We start from the raw sequence: 17,984 nt of genomic DNA on the forward strand, positions 1-17,984 counted from the left end.
GGTAAAGGGTGGAAGGCTCGGCCTTATGCCTGGTGTTTTGTTCCACTCTTGCTGCCCTAGTTTCCGTCATACCGGTGTTATGTTCCTTGATTTTGCGTCCCTCACGCGGTTGGGTGATTTATGGGACCCCCTTGACAGTTCGCTTTGAATAAAACTCTTCCAGCAAGGCCCAACCTTGGTTTTACATTTGCCTCACCTAGCCTTTTCCCTTGGGAGTCACACTCTCGAGGGTCATCTCTATTTACCCCCCTGGGCCAGTGCTCCTCCGAGTGTTGGTCCAAACTAGAGCCCTTTGCAGCGCCACCTCGGGGAAACTTGAGGTCTGGTTTTAGTTGTACGGACTGCTCATCCGGTGTGCCCCGAGAACGAGATATGTGCAGCTCCTATCGGGATTTGTCGGCACATTCGGGCGGCTTTGCTGGTTTTGTTTTACCATTGTCGAAATGTCTTGTAACCGGGATTCCGACACTGACCGGGTCTTCCCGGAAGAAGGAATATCCTTCGTTGACCGTGAGAGCTTATAATGGGCTAAGTTGGGACACCCCTGCAGGGTATTATCTTTCGAAAGCCGTGCCCGCGGTTATGTGGCAGATGGGAATTTGTTAATATCCGGTTGTAGAGAACTTGACACTTGACCTTAATTAAAACGCATCAACCGCGTGTGTAGCCGTGATGGTCTCTTCTCGGCGGAGTCCGGGAAGTGAACACGGTTTATGGGTTATGTTTGACGTAAGTAGGAGTTCAGGATCACTTCTTGATCATGGCTAGTTCACGACCGTTCCTTTGCTTCTCATCTCGCTCTTATTTGCGTAAGTTAGCCACCATACTTGCTTAGTCGCTGCTGCAACCTCACCACCTTATCCATTCCTTTCCCATTAAGCTTTGCTAGTCTTGATACCCATGGTAATGGGATTGCTGAGTCCTCGTGGCTCACAGTTTACTACAACACCAGTTGCAGGTACAGGTTGTGCGATGATCATGACGCAAGAGCGATGTTACTTGATTTGGAGTTCTTCTTCTGCTTCTTCTTCGATCAGGGGATAGGTTCCAGGTCGGCAGCCTGGGCTAGCAGGGTGGATGTCGTTTGAGTTTCTGTTTGTGCTTCATCCGTAGTCGGATGTTGATCTTATGTATGATGTATTGATGTATTCTTGCGGCATTTGTATGCCTTGTATGTATCCCCAAATATTATGTAATGTTGATGTAATGATATCCACCTTGCAAAAGCGTCTTCAAGATGCGGTTCTATCCTTGGTGGGACCTTCGTGTTCCTTTAGGATAGGGTCGCATCTTGGGCGTGACAATGCTTCTCACAAACCAGAGCTTCTCACAACAAGCATGATGGTTTTGGTAGGGAATGTCCCACCTTTGGGGACGAAACGATATCCATTCCCTCTTATTGCTTTCAATTTTTTTCTCGTGTCAACATAGAACAATAGGAGTGTCGTGTCAATTTTTGTGATTTTTCGGGGTTCGTTTGTACATTTTTATGCATTAACTGAGTTTTCAATGCATTTATGTGCATAATTCAAATTTGAACTACATGCACATGCTCCAGTGCATATAAATTGGTTGAAAAATCAAATCTGTGTCCTTGGGTGCATGCTTAGGTCCCATGCAAGAAATGGTAATGAATTTCAAACACCAGGGCAACGTTGATTACCGAAAAACATTGAGATACCTGGATTTTAAATTCTAGTAAATCCAAAACTCGTCTGAAATTCATGAACTTTGCATGCTATCATGGAGCGGCAAAAACATGCCGTGGTATATTTTTTGTCCCATTTGGGGCAGGTTTGGGTATATGCTTCTCACAAACCAGAGCTTCTCACAACAAGCATGATGGTTTCGGTAGGGAACGTCCCACCTTTGGGGACGAAACGATATCTATTGCCTCTTATTGCTTTCAAAAAATTTCTCGTGTCAACATAGAACAACGGGAGTGTTGTGTCAATTTTTTATGATTTTTCGGGGTTCATTTGGACATTTTTATGCATTAACTGAGTTTTCAATGTATTTATGTGCATAATTCAAATTTGAACTACATGCACATGCTCCAGTGCATATAAATTGGTTGAAAAATCAAATCCGTGTCCTTGGGTGCATGCTTAGGTCCCATGCAATAAATGGGAATGAATTTCAACAACAGAGCATCGTTGATTGCCGGCAAAACATTGAGATACTTTATTTTTAAATTCTAGTAAATCCAAAACGCGCCTGAAATTCATGAAACTTGGCATGCTATCATGGAATGGCACCCGATATGCTGTGGTATTTTTCGTGTCCATTTTGAGAGAAGGCGCACTCGAATAATGACAGCCAACAAAGGCATTTTGAAAAAATAGCTGCCACTTTAATATGTCAAACGTTTGTATAATTCAAACCGTGTGCGTTCTGTTAACCATTCACGTGACGCCACATGTCTTATTTTTAATGGCTGTAGAAGGTGCCGTGCGGACAGCTGCTTGACCTTGACTAAACAGGAGGCGTGCGAGCGCAGTCCGGTGCGCAGGCTGACCGAGAGGCGTGCAAGCTGTCCTCGAATGCGTAGGCTCCCCGAGAAGCGTGCAAACTATACGCTGCACAGGCTCTCTGGGAAGCGAGCCCTTTGACTTCCATGGCCACCCGCCTTCCTCTTCGTGCGCGCGCCCCCCTCGGCAGCATGGGACGCTGCCGTCGAACGCTACCTCTTAGCGCCGCCAGCTACTTTCCTCCCGCGCCCCGCTCGTCGATCCCGTGACGACATGGTGTTTGATTTACAAGTGAAGAACATTCTGTGTTGCATTGAAGACTTTAACAACGATGGCGCGGCACGCCGCCTCCGCCGCCGCCGGAATTAGTTTTTTTCTTGGGTTTAATACTGTATCTCGATCATATGAATATAAATTCGCAGTATGATTGGATGAAAGATATGGTTTGAGTGGACTTTGCTTTTTCTCTCTTAATGTTCAGACTTATCAAACGATTTTCTTTTGAAAAAAACGTCAATGGTTTTTAAATATAAAACACTCATCGCAAACGTTTTAGTTAGAACACCCGTATGCAAACCGGGAGCTTCCCCAGGAAGCCAAGGGAAAATGTGTCGAGCAGGATTTTTGCGCCTCTTAATCGCAAACGTTTTAGATAGAACACCGTATGCAAAGTGACAGCATGATTTGTGCATCTCTTCAACGCAAACGGTTCTTTTGGATGACCCGTGTGCAACCACTTACAAACAATTTGGTAAGATTTGCATCTGCCATATTGGGTATGTTGCCATTTGTCAAACTGGAAAGATTGACATTTGTTGATCGAGTAACATTGCCATTTGTCAACCTTGTAACACTGTGATTTGTCAAAATATGAAGCTAAAAATCACTAGCAGTATCTAATTTTGCAACTAAAATTCAGTAATTAAGCATAGATTTCATTCATAGATTAAGTAGTCGTTCTTAATTTATACAAACAGTTCAACTCGACAGCTGAACCGACCAAAATTTTCCCCAATTGTTGCCAACCACATACTGAAATAGCTAGTTCAACTATATACTAGCTAATTTGAAGTACATTGTACAGTTCCACCACATCTATAGTCAGTTGAACTGAGCAAAATAGCCCCTAAATACTACTACTACTGCGGAGGGGCTTTGTACTACTTCCGGCTGGCTCTCCTCTGTCGAGCGCGCTCAGTAAGAGGAGGAGGAGGAGAAGCCTACCGACGAGCTGGGCAACCGCAATACGGTGCCTGCCGTTGTTGCAGCTTCAGTGACGCTCACCTCGAACGCCCTCTGCTGCTCCAAACGACCCCTCTCAAAGCGGTGGTTCTCCTTGTAGATCTCCTGATTCCTTGCCTTTGAGGCGGCGTGTGCCGCGGCCACGGCGGTGGTAAGGCTCTTTGCATGCTTCACGAGGCGCTCCTCCTCCTTCCGCAGGAACTCGGTGTAGCGTGCAAGGTCGCTGACGCACGTGCGGGCATCCACCTCCGCCTCCCGCCTTCGGGCGGCGGTGGCGGAGCGGGTGATGACCCCAGCGGTCGACGGTGGGCTGGCGGCCACGGTGGCCGACGATGGGGTGGCGGCCACGACCACCACCTCCCGCCTTCGGGCCATGGTGGCGGAGCGGGTGATGGCCACGGTGGCCGGCAGTGGGGTGGCGGCCACGACGGCCACCTCCCGCCTTCGGGCAGCGGCGGCGGAGCGGGTGATGGCCCTGACTTTTGACGGTGGTGTGGTAGCAACGGCGGCCGGCAACAGCTGCCGATGGGCAGTGGCGGCAGAGCATGTGGTGGGTGTTCCACGCACACCCAACAGGGACGCCACGCGCACTACACTACGCCGGCGACTGCACCGCCGCTGCGGTGTAGCCTCCCAGCTGGAGTTGTCCTCTGATGATGGCGGAGTGGCTGAGCGACAATGACAGACTAGTGCCATTGGCGATTGTGGGAGAAGCAAACGAGATAAGCTACAGGGAGGGAGGGGAAAATGCGACGCAGGACTCGCCGGCCGTGAGGGTTTTTATAGCAGGCCGGTAAGCATTGGGAATTTGGGGGATTTCACCAAGTTGGGCAGGAAGCTTGTGCGGGAACGGGCTCACCGACAATTCATTGTCGCCACCGTTTGGCCAAAAGAATGCCCCCGCATGGTGCGCAAGCTTGCGCTGTAAGCCGTCTGCGACAGCGGGGTGACAAGACGTGCGAGAGGAGGACGAAAGGCCACGTACACATGCGGTTAATAAAAAAACATTTGCGATTTAGTTACCTACTATACCCTCGTCCTGGTTTATAAGTATGATTTAACTAATAAAATACGAATGCATGTCACCTAAGATTATATAGTTGGATTCGTATTTGAACATAGTTTCCAATTATATAATATTTATAACATGCACTAACATTTTGTTGGTTAAATTTGAGGGCAAAGTATGGCACAGAATATAAAGGGGACTATAGACTAGAAGGAGGTGGTAGCACACGGCCGCCCCCTCTACGCAGTGACGCAACTGTCGGCCGGCTTGTAGGCGACCATTTCCTGCGTGTTCAACTACTCTATGTGTGTGGTTGCTTGCGGTTCAGGCGGCCGCGGCGCGCTCTGATCGCGTCCTGCCGCGCGCTCTCTGCTCTCGCGCCCCTCCGGGTGCTCTTCCCTCATCCCTCCACGTGCGCTGCCAGTGTTTGGGGACGGCGCACGATCACGCATGTTCGTGTGCCTGCGGTTGCGCCGGGCGCGGCGCTACGATGCAGTTACCCGCTGCAAAAACTGCCATGCGAACGCGCAGAGAATCCAGGCCGCCCGACCCCCATTTATTCCTGCGGCCATTTTCCTTATATCTCTCGCGTCAGACGACACAATAAGCACACCCACGACGACACATCAGAGAGGACATCCAGTGGTTCCAATGGCACTCCCAGCGGCCAACAACGACAACGGCAGGCAGTTCAGCAGGCATCACGTAGTGGACACCCACGTGAGGGGGAAGGCCCTCTCGGTGGTGTACACGAACGATCCGGTCTCGGTGGAGAGCTCCATCCAAACTATGGAGCAGTTCCTTGCCGAGGACAAGTACCGAGTGGTCGGCTTCGACCTCGAGTACACCATCGATCGTGCCAGGCACGATCAGAAGGTTGCTGTCGCCCAATTGTGCGTGCGACATGACGTCCTCGTCTACCACTACCACCTTGCCACAAGGCCTTGCGAGCGTTTCTCCAGGTTTATCAACAGCTCCGACTACAGTTTCGCTACGGTGGACGCCACCAACGATCTAAAATCGCTCAAGGTTTCAGACTTGAAATGCCTGAATCTTGTCAACATCCTGCACCACTACAAGGTCTGGGGCAGCGACAAAAACAAACTTAACTCCCTGGTTGACCTCGCCTCGGCCATCATCAACCCCTACTACATGAAGATGAAGAATGAGAGCAATAAGGACAAGAACGCCTGGCACAGTGTGTGGCATGAGAGACTGGATGAACAACATGTCAAGTGTGCGGCCATGGACGCATACACAAGCTATGAGATGTACAGGTGGATCGTTGACATGAGGAAGTGTCTTCTTCCTGCCCCAAACGAGGGATCGAGCCACAGAGCAGTGGCAGGAGCGTCACAAGAAGTAGATGACTAGACGATCGTTTCTCCTACTTTAGAATGCATGCAATTGTTTATTGAGGTGTGTGCGAATGATCTGTATAGTCACTTATGTAATTGGATGTTTATTTTAGTTACATATATATACATGTTATTCTACTGTAGACATAGCAAATCACACGGCTTATTAGCAGCAATCGTCTCTGTTATTATTGGTCTTCGCACACATTTCTGATTACCGACCTGTTTGCCGCGTATCACACACATCTTGTTTAGTTGAACCGTTTCCATTGTGTTGCCTAATCACACACAGTTCATCCTAGTGAACTGTATGATGTATATCGCACACGCCTTCATCTAGCTGCCCGTTTCTTTTGTTCCTCCTCATCCCAAACAGTTAATTGAACTGAACTGTATGCCCTGCATCGCACATGCAACTAAAATCTGAACCGTGTTTGATCCATCTGTCATCGCAAACGTTTTGCACCTTTTTTGACGGGTTTTTACACCACTGTTTGCGATTATGGCATCGTACACAGTTTCGTCGAAGGGTCTCTGATCGTAGTGTCGCGTTTGGACCATCCTGCAGTAGTGAAGCCGAACAGGATACGCTCAATGACAGATGGACCAAGGTCCTGGCTGGTGAAGAGTACGACCTCGAGCGCCCAACAAAGAGCTACCAAAGTGTGGGCTACTACCACAATTCGACGACGAGGCCCTTGAGCCAATACCCTCAAGATACAATCATGCTGACGAACCAGACCGACCACCAAATGGACGGGACAAAGCGGCCAATTATGCCGAACACCAGCCCGCGCCACCTTGCTGTAGAGGCAGCGGCTCCGGACTACACGTACGACTTATGTCAGGACCTGGAAAATAGAGCCAGCCAGACCAGTTCAATATACGGATCAAGGGGACGTGCTCCAACATGAGACGACGACCATCAAGCCTGCCATGACAAGCATAACCAAGTTCAGGCCGAGAACCGAACACGGATGTCATCCGAACTCCGTCGTGATGTTGCCCGATATAAAGGCGCCGCACACCCCATGTGCTTTACGGATGAGGTAATGCAACACCAGTTTCTGGAAGGGTTTAAACCCGTAAACATCGAGGCGTACGATGGAACGATATATCCCGCTATCTGGATCGAAGATTTTCTTCTCCCAATTCACATGGCTCACAATGATGATCTCCACGCCATTAAATACCCCCCGTAAAGTTAAAAGGACCACCGCGGCACTGGTTGAATAGCCTCCCAGAGAACTCCATTGGTAGTTGGGAGGACAAGCAGGATGCTTTTCGAGATAACTTCCAAGGCACTTATGTCTGGCCACCGGACGCTGATGACCTTAGTCACATAGTCCAGCAACCCGGAGAGTCAGCCCGCAAACTCTGGACTCGGTTCTTAATTAAAAAGAATCAAATCACCGACTGTCCGGATGCCGAAGCCTTAGCGGCCTTTAAGCACAGCGTCCATGACGAATGGCTCGCCCGACACCTCGGTCAGGAAAAGCCAAAAACTATGGCAGCTCTTACTGCACTTATGACCCGCTTCTACACGGGCGAAGATAGCTGGTTGGCTCATAGAAGCAACAGCACCAGTGACCCCGACACCTCCGAGGCTAGGGATGGCAATGGAAGGCCGCGACGTAACAAAAATAAGCATCAGAACAACAACGAAGAAACTGAGGATACAGCAGTAAACGCCGGATTCAGCGGCTCCAAGCCCGGTCAATGGAAGAAGCCATTCAAACGAAATAGAGACGGTCCATCCAATTTGGACAAAATACTAGATAGGCCTTGCCAGATTCATGGCACCCCTGACAAGCCTGCCAACCACACCAATAGAAACAGCTGGGTTTTTAAACAGGCCGGTAAATTAAATACCGAACACAAGGGGAAATGACCTCAAAGCGAGGACGATGATGAACCCCGCCCTCTGAACACAGGGGGACAGAAGAAGTCCCCCCCCCCCCCGAGGTGAAAACAGTGCACATGATATACGTCACCCACGTCCCAAAGCGGGAGCGTAAATGCGCACTAAGGGACGTCTATGCCATAGAGCCTGTCGCCCCAAAATTCAACCCATGGTCGGCTTGTCCGATCACCTTCGACCGCAGGGACCACCCAACTAGTATCCGTCATGGAGGTTCGGCGGCCCTGGTACTCGATCGCATCATCGATGGATACCATCTCACTAGAGTCCTTATGGACGGCGGCAGCAGTGTCAACCTGATTTATCAAGACACTATCCGTAAGATGGGTATTGACCCGTCAAGAATCAACCTAGTAACACTACCTTTAAAGGAGTGATACCTAGTGTAGAGGCCTGCTGCACGGGCTCCTTAACACTCGAAGTAGTATTCGGGTCTCCAGATAACTTCCGAAGTGAAGAGTTAATCTTCAATATCGTCCCTTTCCGCAGTGGTTACCACACGCTGCTTGGACGAACTGCTTTCGCCCGCTTTAATGCAATCCCGCATTATGCTTATTTAAAGCTCAAAATGCCCGGACTGCACGGCATCATCACAGTCAATGGAAATATGGAGCGCCCCCTCCGTACCGAGGAGCACACTGCGGCCCTGGCAGCCAAATTACAGAACGGCCTCATGAAGCCGAACAACTATCAGTCATTAAGACCCATGACACTGCCAAGCGAGTCCAATCCACATTACAGCATGACAGCTCGGCTGATCTAGAGAGCTTGAATAGCAGTTCAGCCTCCGCCGATCGCCCCATAAGGTTGCGGCATATGTACCGCGCGTTCATCATTACGCACTTAAAATACCTTGGGCAGCGCCGAAGGCATACTACAGACGCCTTGACCCTATTCGGACCTTAACCTTTTTTTACTACAGGTTCATTAAAAACCTACCTACTGTACGGTTGTATAGGGGCCCCTTTCTAGATTCCTCTTTCTTATAGACGACCATCAAATTTTTCCCTCAACAGATTTCACACCAAGGAGAAACAGCGCACACGAGCGGCAGGGCACCACTGGGATCTTCAAAACCACTGCTTTTAGGCCCTGTGTAAAACTTTTCCTTGTGTAAACTCTCGGCATGTAAAATACCCTCGATATTCATGGCATTATCTGTAATAGCACATCTCGACATATCAATAAGGATATAAAGGAAACAGTTGATCACCACTTTCATTTGGTAATGATTTATTTCACATTGCCATCTGTATTCCCTTCTTACATCAGAGTGCCGCGCGTGCTTTAGTCCGGCCTTAATACCGGGGGCTGTATTCGGCTCCGCACGTTTTCAAGTCTGAACACCTCTAGGGTACTCTTCGGTGTCCCGAATATTGCACTATATGCATTGGCTTCGAATCATGTCTTTGGTCTATAGTTGGGTTGCCCGGCTCCTATGCTTACCACCTTATGTTCCGCTCGCTCAACTAAGGTAGTAAAGGGAGAACTACTGCGATTGTATTTCTGGTTTGTCTGGTCAAATACCTCAGTAGAGAAGTCGAAAACTGACTGTCATGATAAAGCTCGAGCTGGTCGGCGATTCGGTGACTTACTACAAATCATTAGCGATTTACTCCGTGTTATACGAGGGGCTGGATTTCGTCTAGCCACGTGGAAAAGGCACCTTAGTTCGGATTGCCGCACACGCACAAGGGGCTAGTACTTAGCCCCACCGTCAAACTTTTATGGCCAAGTGAAAGTAATAAAGCTGCATAGTCTGATTGCCTGGTTGACCTCGCGGACACCCCCTTCATGGGCCAACTCGTTGGATAAAGTGTGGTCACGCGCAACGCCGAACACCCCGTAGCATCTATGTGGGGGCTGAAGCTAACGACTGGCAACTTTCAGAATTAAACGGCTGCACAGGAGGAAAATCGCTTAAAGATAAAAGGCATGAATATATTACAAGAAAGGGATCATAACATAGTTCTTACAACCTGTCGGGGATATATCCCGCGGTATGACCCGGCCGGATATATGACCCAGCCGGACTTGGCGACTCACTACTGACCCGCCCTAACTTGGTGACTCACTAAGTGACCCGCCCGGATCTCTCCACTCACTGATGACCCGGCCGAGCCAGGTGATTCATTGGTGACCGGCAGGCAGGTCAGAGGAGAGACAAGACCCAAAGGCCCAGAAGGCGGTTCATGGAAGGCAGACTTATGTTATTGTGGGCCGACTTAAGAGAAAAGGCATAAGGAATATTCCCTTACAAAGGAAGCAAGACTAGGACTCCACTTGTAAAAGAGTAATCCTAATCTTACTAGAACTAGTCATGTAACCCACCCCTTCAGCTAATATAAGAAGGGGCAGGGCACCCCAAGGGGGACAAGTTTCATGAGTTGGACAAGTTAGGGTTAGACAGACAAGTCTATAGCTCTTGAGATAGAGCACCATTGTAATCGTGATCATCATCATCAATATCAATGAAGCAAGAGGTAGGCTTTTACCTCCACCGCGAGGGGCCGAACCTGGGTAAAACCTCGTGTCTCTTGATTCCGACCAACCCCTCTCAAGCTACTATGTAGATGCGTTGGGCTCACGACTAAGTCCTCACACTAGGACATCTGCTGTGACAAATCCACGACAGTTGGCGCCCACCGTGGAACCTGTGAACGGTGGTGTTGAGTTCTTGGAGGGGTCTCTTCAAAGGATCGAGAAATTCACGATCAACCAGATCAGGAAGAACCGGCTCGAAAGTACATTGACTACGAGTTCATCAATCAAATTGAAAGGTCAAACTTCAGTGGCAGCTACGCGAATGTGAACAAGTTTTGAGTTCGAAGGGATCTAGGGTTTGGTGTTCTTAAGCCTATCGATGCGTCCAGATTCATCGAATCCGAATAAAGATCAGTTTCATGTGCTATTATTACGTGTCGCCGGACCGACAAGAATCTTGCTGCAACCATCCGTATCAACACACGCGTAAGTGGGCAAGAGTCAAATCGCACGGCGTTCTCATAAAGCGATCTGCTATGTCGTTGCAAGTGGAAAGGAAACTGGTCAATACCTTGATATTTCCCTGATAGCAGACGTTAAGTCGCCAGGATATCTTTGCCTTGAGCAATCAAAATCATGATATTGCATGCCTACGGGTCAATACCCGCGACGGATTATAATTATTGAGGTATCACCATGATGTCAATCTCCAGGTATGTTTTTCAATAATGGTATGAATATGCGAGGTTTGATAACCCGCCCTCGCTTTGGACGTTAAGTCGCTAGTATATTTTGGATTGCGCCATTGGAATCGTGCGCTTATAAATCATTGGATTGTTACCCTCACTAGATGTGGTGATGTAAGCCGGCAATTTGAGCCAATTTTCCAGGTATGTTTTTAATTGTTGGATGAATATGCGAGGTTTGATAACCTGCCCTGGCTTCTGACTTTAAGTCGCTAGTATGTTTAGGCTTGAATGGCCTTAATTCTAGTATTTTCCATAGTTACATAAGACTATATTATGTTTGGGTTGTTACCCGCCCTGGCTTTTGACGTTAAGTCGCCAGGGCATATGTTGTTTAGACTTTGTGTAGGACATGCAGAGCTTTACACATAAAGATACTACTATTGCTCATATGAAAAATTGCGTTTAAGCCCATCATCTGGCCATCTTAAAATATTGCCGGGTTATTCTGCTCCGGGTTATATTGCTACATATTGAGTTTATTGAGGCTGCAATACGCCAAAGTGATCTTTTCAAAAACTGGACATGACTATGAGCCGCCATGGATGGGTTATCAGTTATTGATTTTTACAAAGGCTATAAGCCGTCGGGTTACAAAAATCCCGGATTACAATGGATGCGTATTAAGTCGCCATCGGCCAAGAGCCGCCGGGTAATTAAACTCTGGATTTACTTGTCAACAGATAAGGTATTCAAATCCTTAATAGCCAAACTTGGATGGATTTTCATTATAATATTGAATGATTGAGGTTTTCATACCGGATTATACTATTCAAATATTGAGTAGCCAACATGGCTGGATTTTTATTATGGTTATCAATAACAAGTATTATTATGATTGAGGTTTTCAAAGTCGCTTCAGCACAATGGTTATTATTTCTTTATCAATAGATATGATTTATTCTATAATGGAAGGAATAGCCCCGAGTCGCTGCAGGCACACGACCCGGCACTTGGGGGCTACATTATTCAAATCATGATTATATCAAATATGGAAGTCCCATATTGCTGCAAGCATGCACCATGACAGTTGGGGCTAATGTAAGGTCATTTTTAACTTGCCTTATTGAAGACCCGACCCGTCACATTATGAAGAGCCGGCCCTTGGGGGCTACAAATTGCTCCTGTCAAAGGTAACCCGAAACTTGGGAGCTACATCATTTGGTGTTATTTAGTGCTCAAATCTACATGATCATATCTACAAAGTCCCTGCTCATTATTGCATAATGACCCGACCCTTGGGGGCTACACTGGTTGAAGTTTCTATGAGCATAAGGCAATTACAAGTCCTAGGTTGCTGCAAGCATGACAATCCGACACTTGGGGGCTACATATGTGGAATATTTAGTTTATGACTAGTGACTGAGATGAACAACCCGAATTCCTTCAAGGTTGCGACATTTATATTGAAGCAAGTCTTAAGCTGTTACTACGCTCCCTTCTTAAGACTTGGGGCCTACAAGTGATATGCATATAAGGGAGGTACATTTTCAAGCTTGATGTTAGCAACAATTATGACCCGGTGCCATCAATATTTACAAACCGGCAAGTTCTACATCTTCAAGCCGGCTGAAAATCATATGAGTATTTCAAGACCAATATTTTTGTTAAGCATTGGGAGCTGAATCAAATGGATTATTCTTCACAATATTTATGTGAGAGACCAATGTCAGAAAATTGATTATGAAGCCGGTCTATTGACCCGGACTTTCCAAAAGAAGGAAATGACAAGGACTTAAGGATGATCACGTGTCGGCTTACAAGAATTTTTAACTCGGAGCACAACCTGTCCAATTTGTTCTTGTGTTTATTTTGCAGGATCAGTTTAACATGGATAAATCCAAGTTAAACTGGGCCTAATGTCGGGGATATATCCCGCGGTATGACCCGGCCGGACTTGGCGACTCACTGGTGACCCGCCCTGACTTGGTGACTCACTAAGTGACCCGCCCGGATCTCTCCACTCACGGATAACCCGGCCGAGCCAGGTGATTCATTGGTGACCCGACAGGCGGTTCAGAGCAGCGACAAGACCCGGAGGCCCAAAAGGCTGTTCATGGAAGGCCGACTTATGTTATTGTGGGCCGGCTTTAGAGAAAAGGCATAAGAATATCCTTTACAAAGGAAGAAAGACTAGGACTCCACTTGTAAAAGAGTAATCCTAATCTTACTAGGACTAGTCATGTAACCCGCCCCTTCAGCTTATATAAGAAGGGGCAGGGCACCCTAAGGGGGACAAGTTTCATGAGTTGGACAAGTTAGGGTTAGACAGACAAGTCTATAGCTCTCGAGATAGAGCACCCTTGTAATCGTGATCACCATCATCAATATCAATGAAGCAGGATGTAGGCTTTTACCTCCACCGTGAGGGGCCGAACCTGGGTAAAACCTCGCGTCTCTCAATTCTGACCAACCCCTCTCAAGCTACTACGTAGATGCGTTGGGCTCATGACTAAGTCCTCACACTAGCACATCTGTTGTGACAAATCCACGACACAACCCGCACAGATCTACTCAAATATCACGTCCTTAGAGCACTGGCCCTCTACTATTCGGGCCCTTGCTAGGATGTCTTCAAAGTATCTTTCCAGCTTGCGGTGGTGCTTGCCTTCGGGCGGGCCCATGGTCGCCACGTCGGTGGCCTTCATCTTGCCCAGTGCATCTTGACGCGGGCAAAGGCCATCCGAGCACCCTCTATACAAGCCGAACGCTTTATAGCATCAATGCGGGGCCTCGCATCGACAAGCCGTTTCACCAAACTGAAGTAGCTGCCGGGGATAGATTCGGTCGGCCATATTAAGCCCTTCATGGCCAAGCCCGCCACCCTGTGCAGCTCCATCAGCTGCTTCATCTGGTCGTTTAGAGGCGTCGGGTGCTCCGGCGTAAGAAACTGTGACCAGAACAGCTTCTCGGTCGAGTTCCCCTCCTGGGCTCGGAAGAATTGTGCGGCATCGGCGACACTCCTCAGTAGATCCGCAAACGCTTATGGAGAACTCCACACTCGAGTGATCAAAGCATATCTTTGACCTCCAAATATGCTCTACAAAACAAAGGCCTTACCGGCCGCTATCTGCTTCGCCTGATGGATCTCTTCGCGAGCACTCCGAGACTCGACCCGTGTCTCTTTAGCCTCCTAGAGGGCTTTGGCGAGTTCGGACGATTGGGCCGAAGTCTTATCCTCCAAATCCTCACATTTGAGGATGGCATCCTTAAGCTCCTGCTCGACTTCGGCCACCCGAGCTTCGTGTTGGCGGCGGGCGGCCTGCTCGGTCTTCAGTTCTGCAGGCGCTTTGTCAGTGGCTGCCTTGTTCGCTGTAACATCCCAAAATTCTAAATTTTGGAATGTTATATTACTTAAGTAATAATGATTGCTTGTGTGATTTGTTGTGTGAAACTGAGTGAAATTTGAAACTTTTTGAAAGTTGAATGAGATGGAATGAAATGACTTTCCCAAACTTTCACCTTGCATTTATGATCTCCGTGAATTCAAATTCATTTCATCACAAAACCCTAGAGTGAAGATGATATGACTTCTTCCATTTAAATAAATGAAAAGGGTTTTGAAAAGATTTGAGTTCCATTTGGAAATATTTCAAATTTGGAAACTTTATGCAACTCAATGATTTTCATGAGAGAAGATAAAATGACTTCTTCAAATACTAAGAAAGAGAGTTGGAAGTTTCAAAGAATCAAATTGAAAGTCATTTTGAAGTTATTTTGAAACTATTTTCAATTTGAAGTTATTTGGTTTTTATTCAAATTATTTTTCTCCAAAAATAAAACATGTGGAAAAGAGGGTAAAATGATTCCCTACGTTAGAAAATTGGAGAGAAATAAATCTGAATATATTTTAGTATTTTAAAATATTTTTATTCTGTTTTTAAATAAACAAGTAGCACTCTTTGCTTTATTTAATTTTTTGTGGAATTTATTTGCCGCTAAAAAAATGTTCATGTTTTAGAAAATCTTTTTCTGAATTTTGATATATAATATGCCTATATTGTATTTTATTTTATTTGGTTTTATTTTCTTTTGTTGTCTGTGTTTTTTTAAAGAGAAAGAAAAAAGAAACTGCCGAACTGGGCCGGCCCAGCTAGCCAGCCCAGGACGCCACCGCCTTCGTCCCCTTCGCCGAGCCGGACTCCTCCCGGAGTCCGACCTTGCCACGCCGCCGGCCGCCCCTTCCCCATGCCACGGCGCCCCCTGGCCTTTATAAGGCGGGACCCCGACCCCCTCTCTCCCCAACAACCGCAGCAGCAGCCGAGGCCGCAGCCGCCGCAGCTGCCGCACTTCGCTACCGCCGTCGCACTCCGCCGCCCGCGTCGCCTCCTTTCGCGCCGGAGCCGCCTCGCCCCGCAACCGCCGCCGCCGCCCAAAGCCTCCGTCGGAGCCGCCGCCGCCCAAAGCCTCCGTCGGAGCCGCCGCTGCCGCTGTCCGTCGTCCGCCCCGCGCCGCCGGATTTCCCGCCGACGTCGACCCGCCGTGGACCGGTAAAACCGCCACCCCGGTCCGATCCGTTTTTTTTGTTTTCGGTTTTTCTTTTAAAACCCGGTTTATTATTTAGTTTAGTTATTTAGCGAATGTTCGTTTGTTTAGGTTATGTAGCGAACTGATTCATTAGATTAGTTTCTGTAGTGAACATTTGTCCGATAGATTTTTTTCTTTTTCTGTTTTCTTTTCTGCCAGGGACCTATCTGTTAGGTTTATTTTACAGATTTGTCCCTGTTCTTCAAACAGTCACAACTTTTAAACCATTTGTCCAAATCCAATCAAACCAACGCCCAATTCTTCATCATGATCTCAACTATCCAGAAAAATCAACTTTTTGAAATTTTAAAATTTGAATTAGATCAGATTTGATTTCAAACTTGTTTTGGCCATAACTTGAGTTTTATAACTCCGATTTAATTGATTCTTTTTGCAAATCAAAGCTCTTGACATGCACCTTCTGTTAAGATCAAAATCACATAATTTTTCTACTGTTAAAAATATGTTTCTGTCTAGAAGCTTTATTTGATGGTTTTTGAAGTTTTCCGAAGTGTTTTCTGCGTTCTTTTGGATTTTTGAGTGATTGCTTATGTGTGGTTAGAATTGCTTGCTTATGATAGATTGATCGGAGTGTGACGAGTAGAACTATCAGGAATTATGAGTGTGAAGAATCTTCATCAACAGTACAAGGCAAGTTCACACTTTGATCATACTTTTCAATACCCAGTTTTTACTATGCATTAGTTTTACCCTCAAAGATTGCATGAGTAGGATTGGGAATTGGGCTTTGCTATGTAGTTCATGACGTAGGAACCTATGATCCTTGAAACACCCCGGGAATATTCGTTATGTCATATATTGCTTAGCCATGCGAGTAGATGGGGATTGGTATGTGAGAATCATGCAAGATGTGAGAGATAATAACTAAGGGAAACTTAAGGTGGCTACTTTAATACACATCTGGGTGGAATGGTTGGGGCACCCTGGGGAAACCAGTAGCTTGCCCGGTCACATGGGGAATCCAGTGTTGTCCTAGGAGATCCCGGGGTACCCGTGTGATCATCCTATGGAATGCCACCCAGGCTCAAAGGGATCATAAGATTATTCATGATAGAAACTTCTGTGTGCAGCCACAAGCCATTATGGGCTCTGGCATAGTTAAGTAAGTTGTGGGATACCTTTCCATGATAGGCTAGCAGATGTTGGGGAATCATAGGTGTACCGGCCTATCTATCGGTTAAGGGAACCTCCTCGGAAAGACCGTGTCTCGATCATCCGGTTCTCAAACATCATATACTGCGAGAAATGCAACGGAGGAGATCGACTCTTGTGGGGAAAAGTGCGCAAACCTCTGCAGAGTGTACAAACTAATCATGATTAGCCGTGTCCCCGGTTATGGACATCTTTGAGTATCTGGTATTTGAATTATTGGTTGATCTCATCACTCTATTTAGTGAAATTGTTGGGTTATTAATAATTTGGGAATTTTGGGATTGAGTTGGGGAAACCTTCTCAATAATGGCATTAACTTGGTAGTAAAATAAAAATGTATTTCTTAGTTGTAGGGAAAAATTAGCTTTATGTAAAAATTAAACTTAGAGCCTCCACCAGCCAAATATGCATATAGAGATAGATATTCTCATTATTATTCTATGGTGTGAAATTGCCAGTATATTCAATGTACTGATCTACATGGCTGCAACGTCTCATGTTGCAGGAATTTTGCGACGAGTAAGTGATACGTTAGGGTTACGATGTCTACACTCAACTTTGTCGTTGGTGTTGTTGGGACTCCACAACCTTGTTGTTACTTCCGCTATATGGATTGAGGTAATAGTACGTTACTTAATACATGTGATTTACCTCTGTTACAAATCCTCGAGTACTGTGTGTGTCAGCATATCGATCCAGGGATGACACTTAAGCACAGAGACTTCGATCCATTCTGGTCGGGTCGCTACATTCGCCTTCGCCTCTTTCTGGGCTTGGGTAAGGGCGCCTTTGAGGGTGTCGACCTCGGCCGCACCAACTATGCTCATAATCAAAGCATTACGCGAGTTAATCTCTGGATATAACTATCACTTATGATACACAAATAAACTTTTAAAACCTATACGCTTACCTTGCATCTCATCGAACCACTTGTTAATGCGGTCGATCTCTTCACCGGCCACCCGAAGCTTCCTATTGAGTTTGGAAACTTCGGCGGCCTGGGCGGTAGCCGCCAATAGGGAAGCCTGTTACAATAACAGAGAAGTATGTTAG

This window comes from Triticum aestivum, chromosome 3D (genome assembly GCF_018294505.1).
Source record: "Triticum aestivum cultivar Chinese Spring chromosome 3D, IWGSC CS RefSeq v2.1, whole genome shotgun sequence".
NCBI lineage: Eukaryota > Viridiplantae > Streptophyta > Magnoliopsida > Poales > Poaceae > Triticum > Triticum aestivum.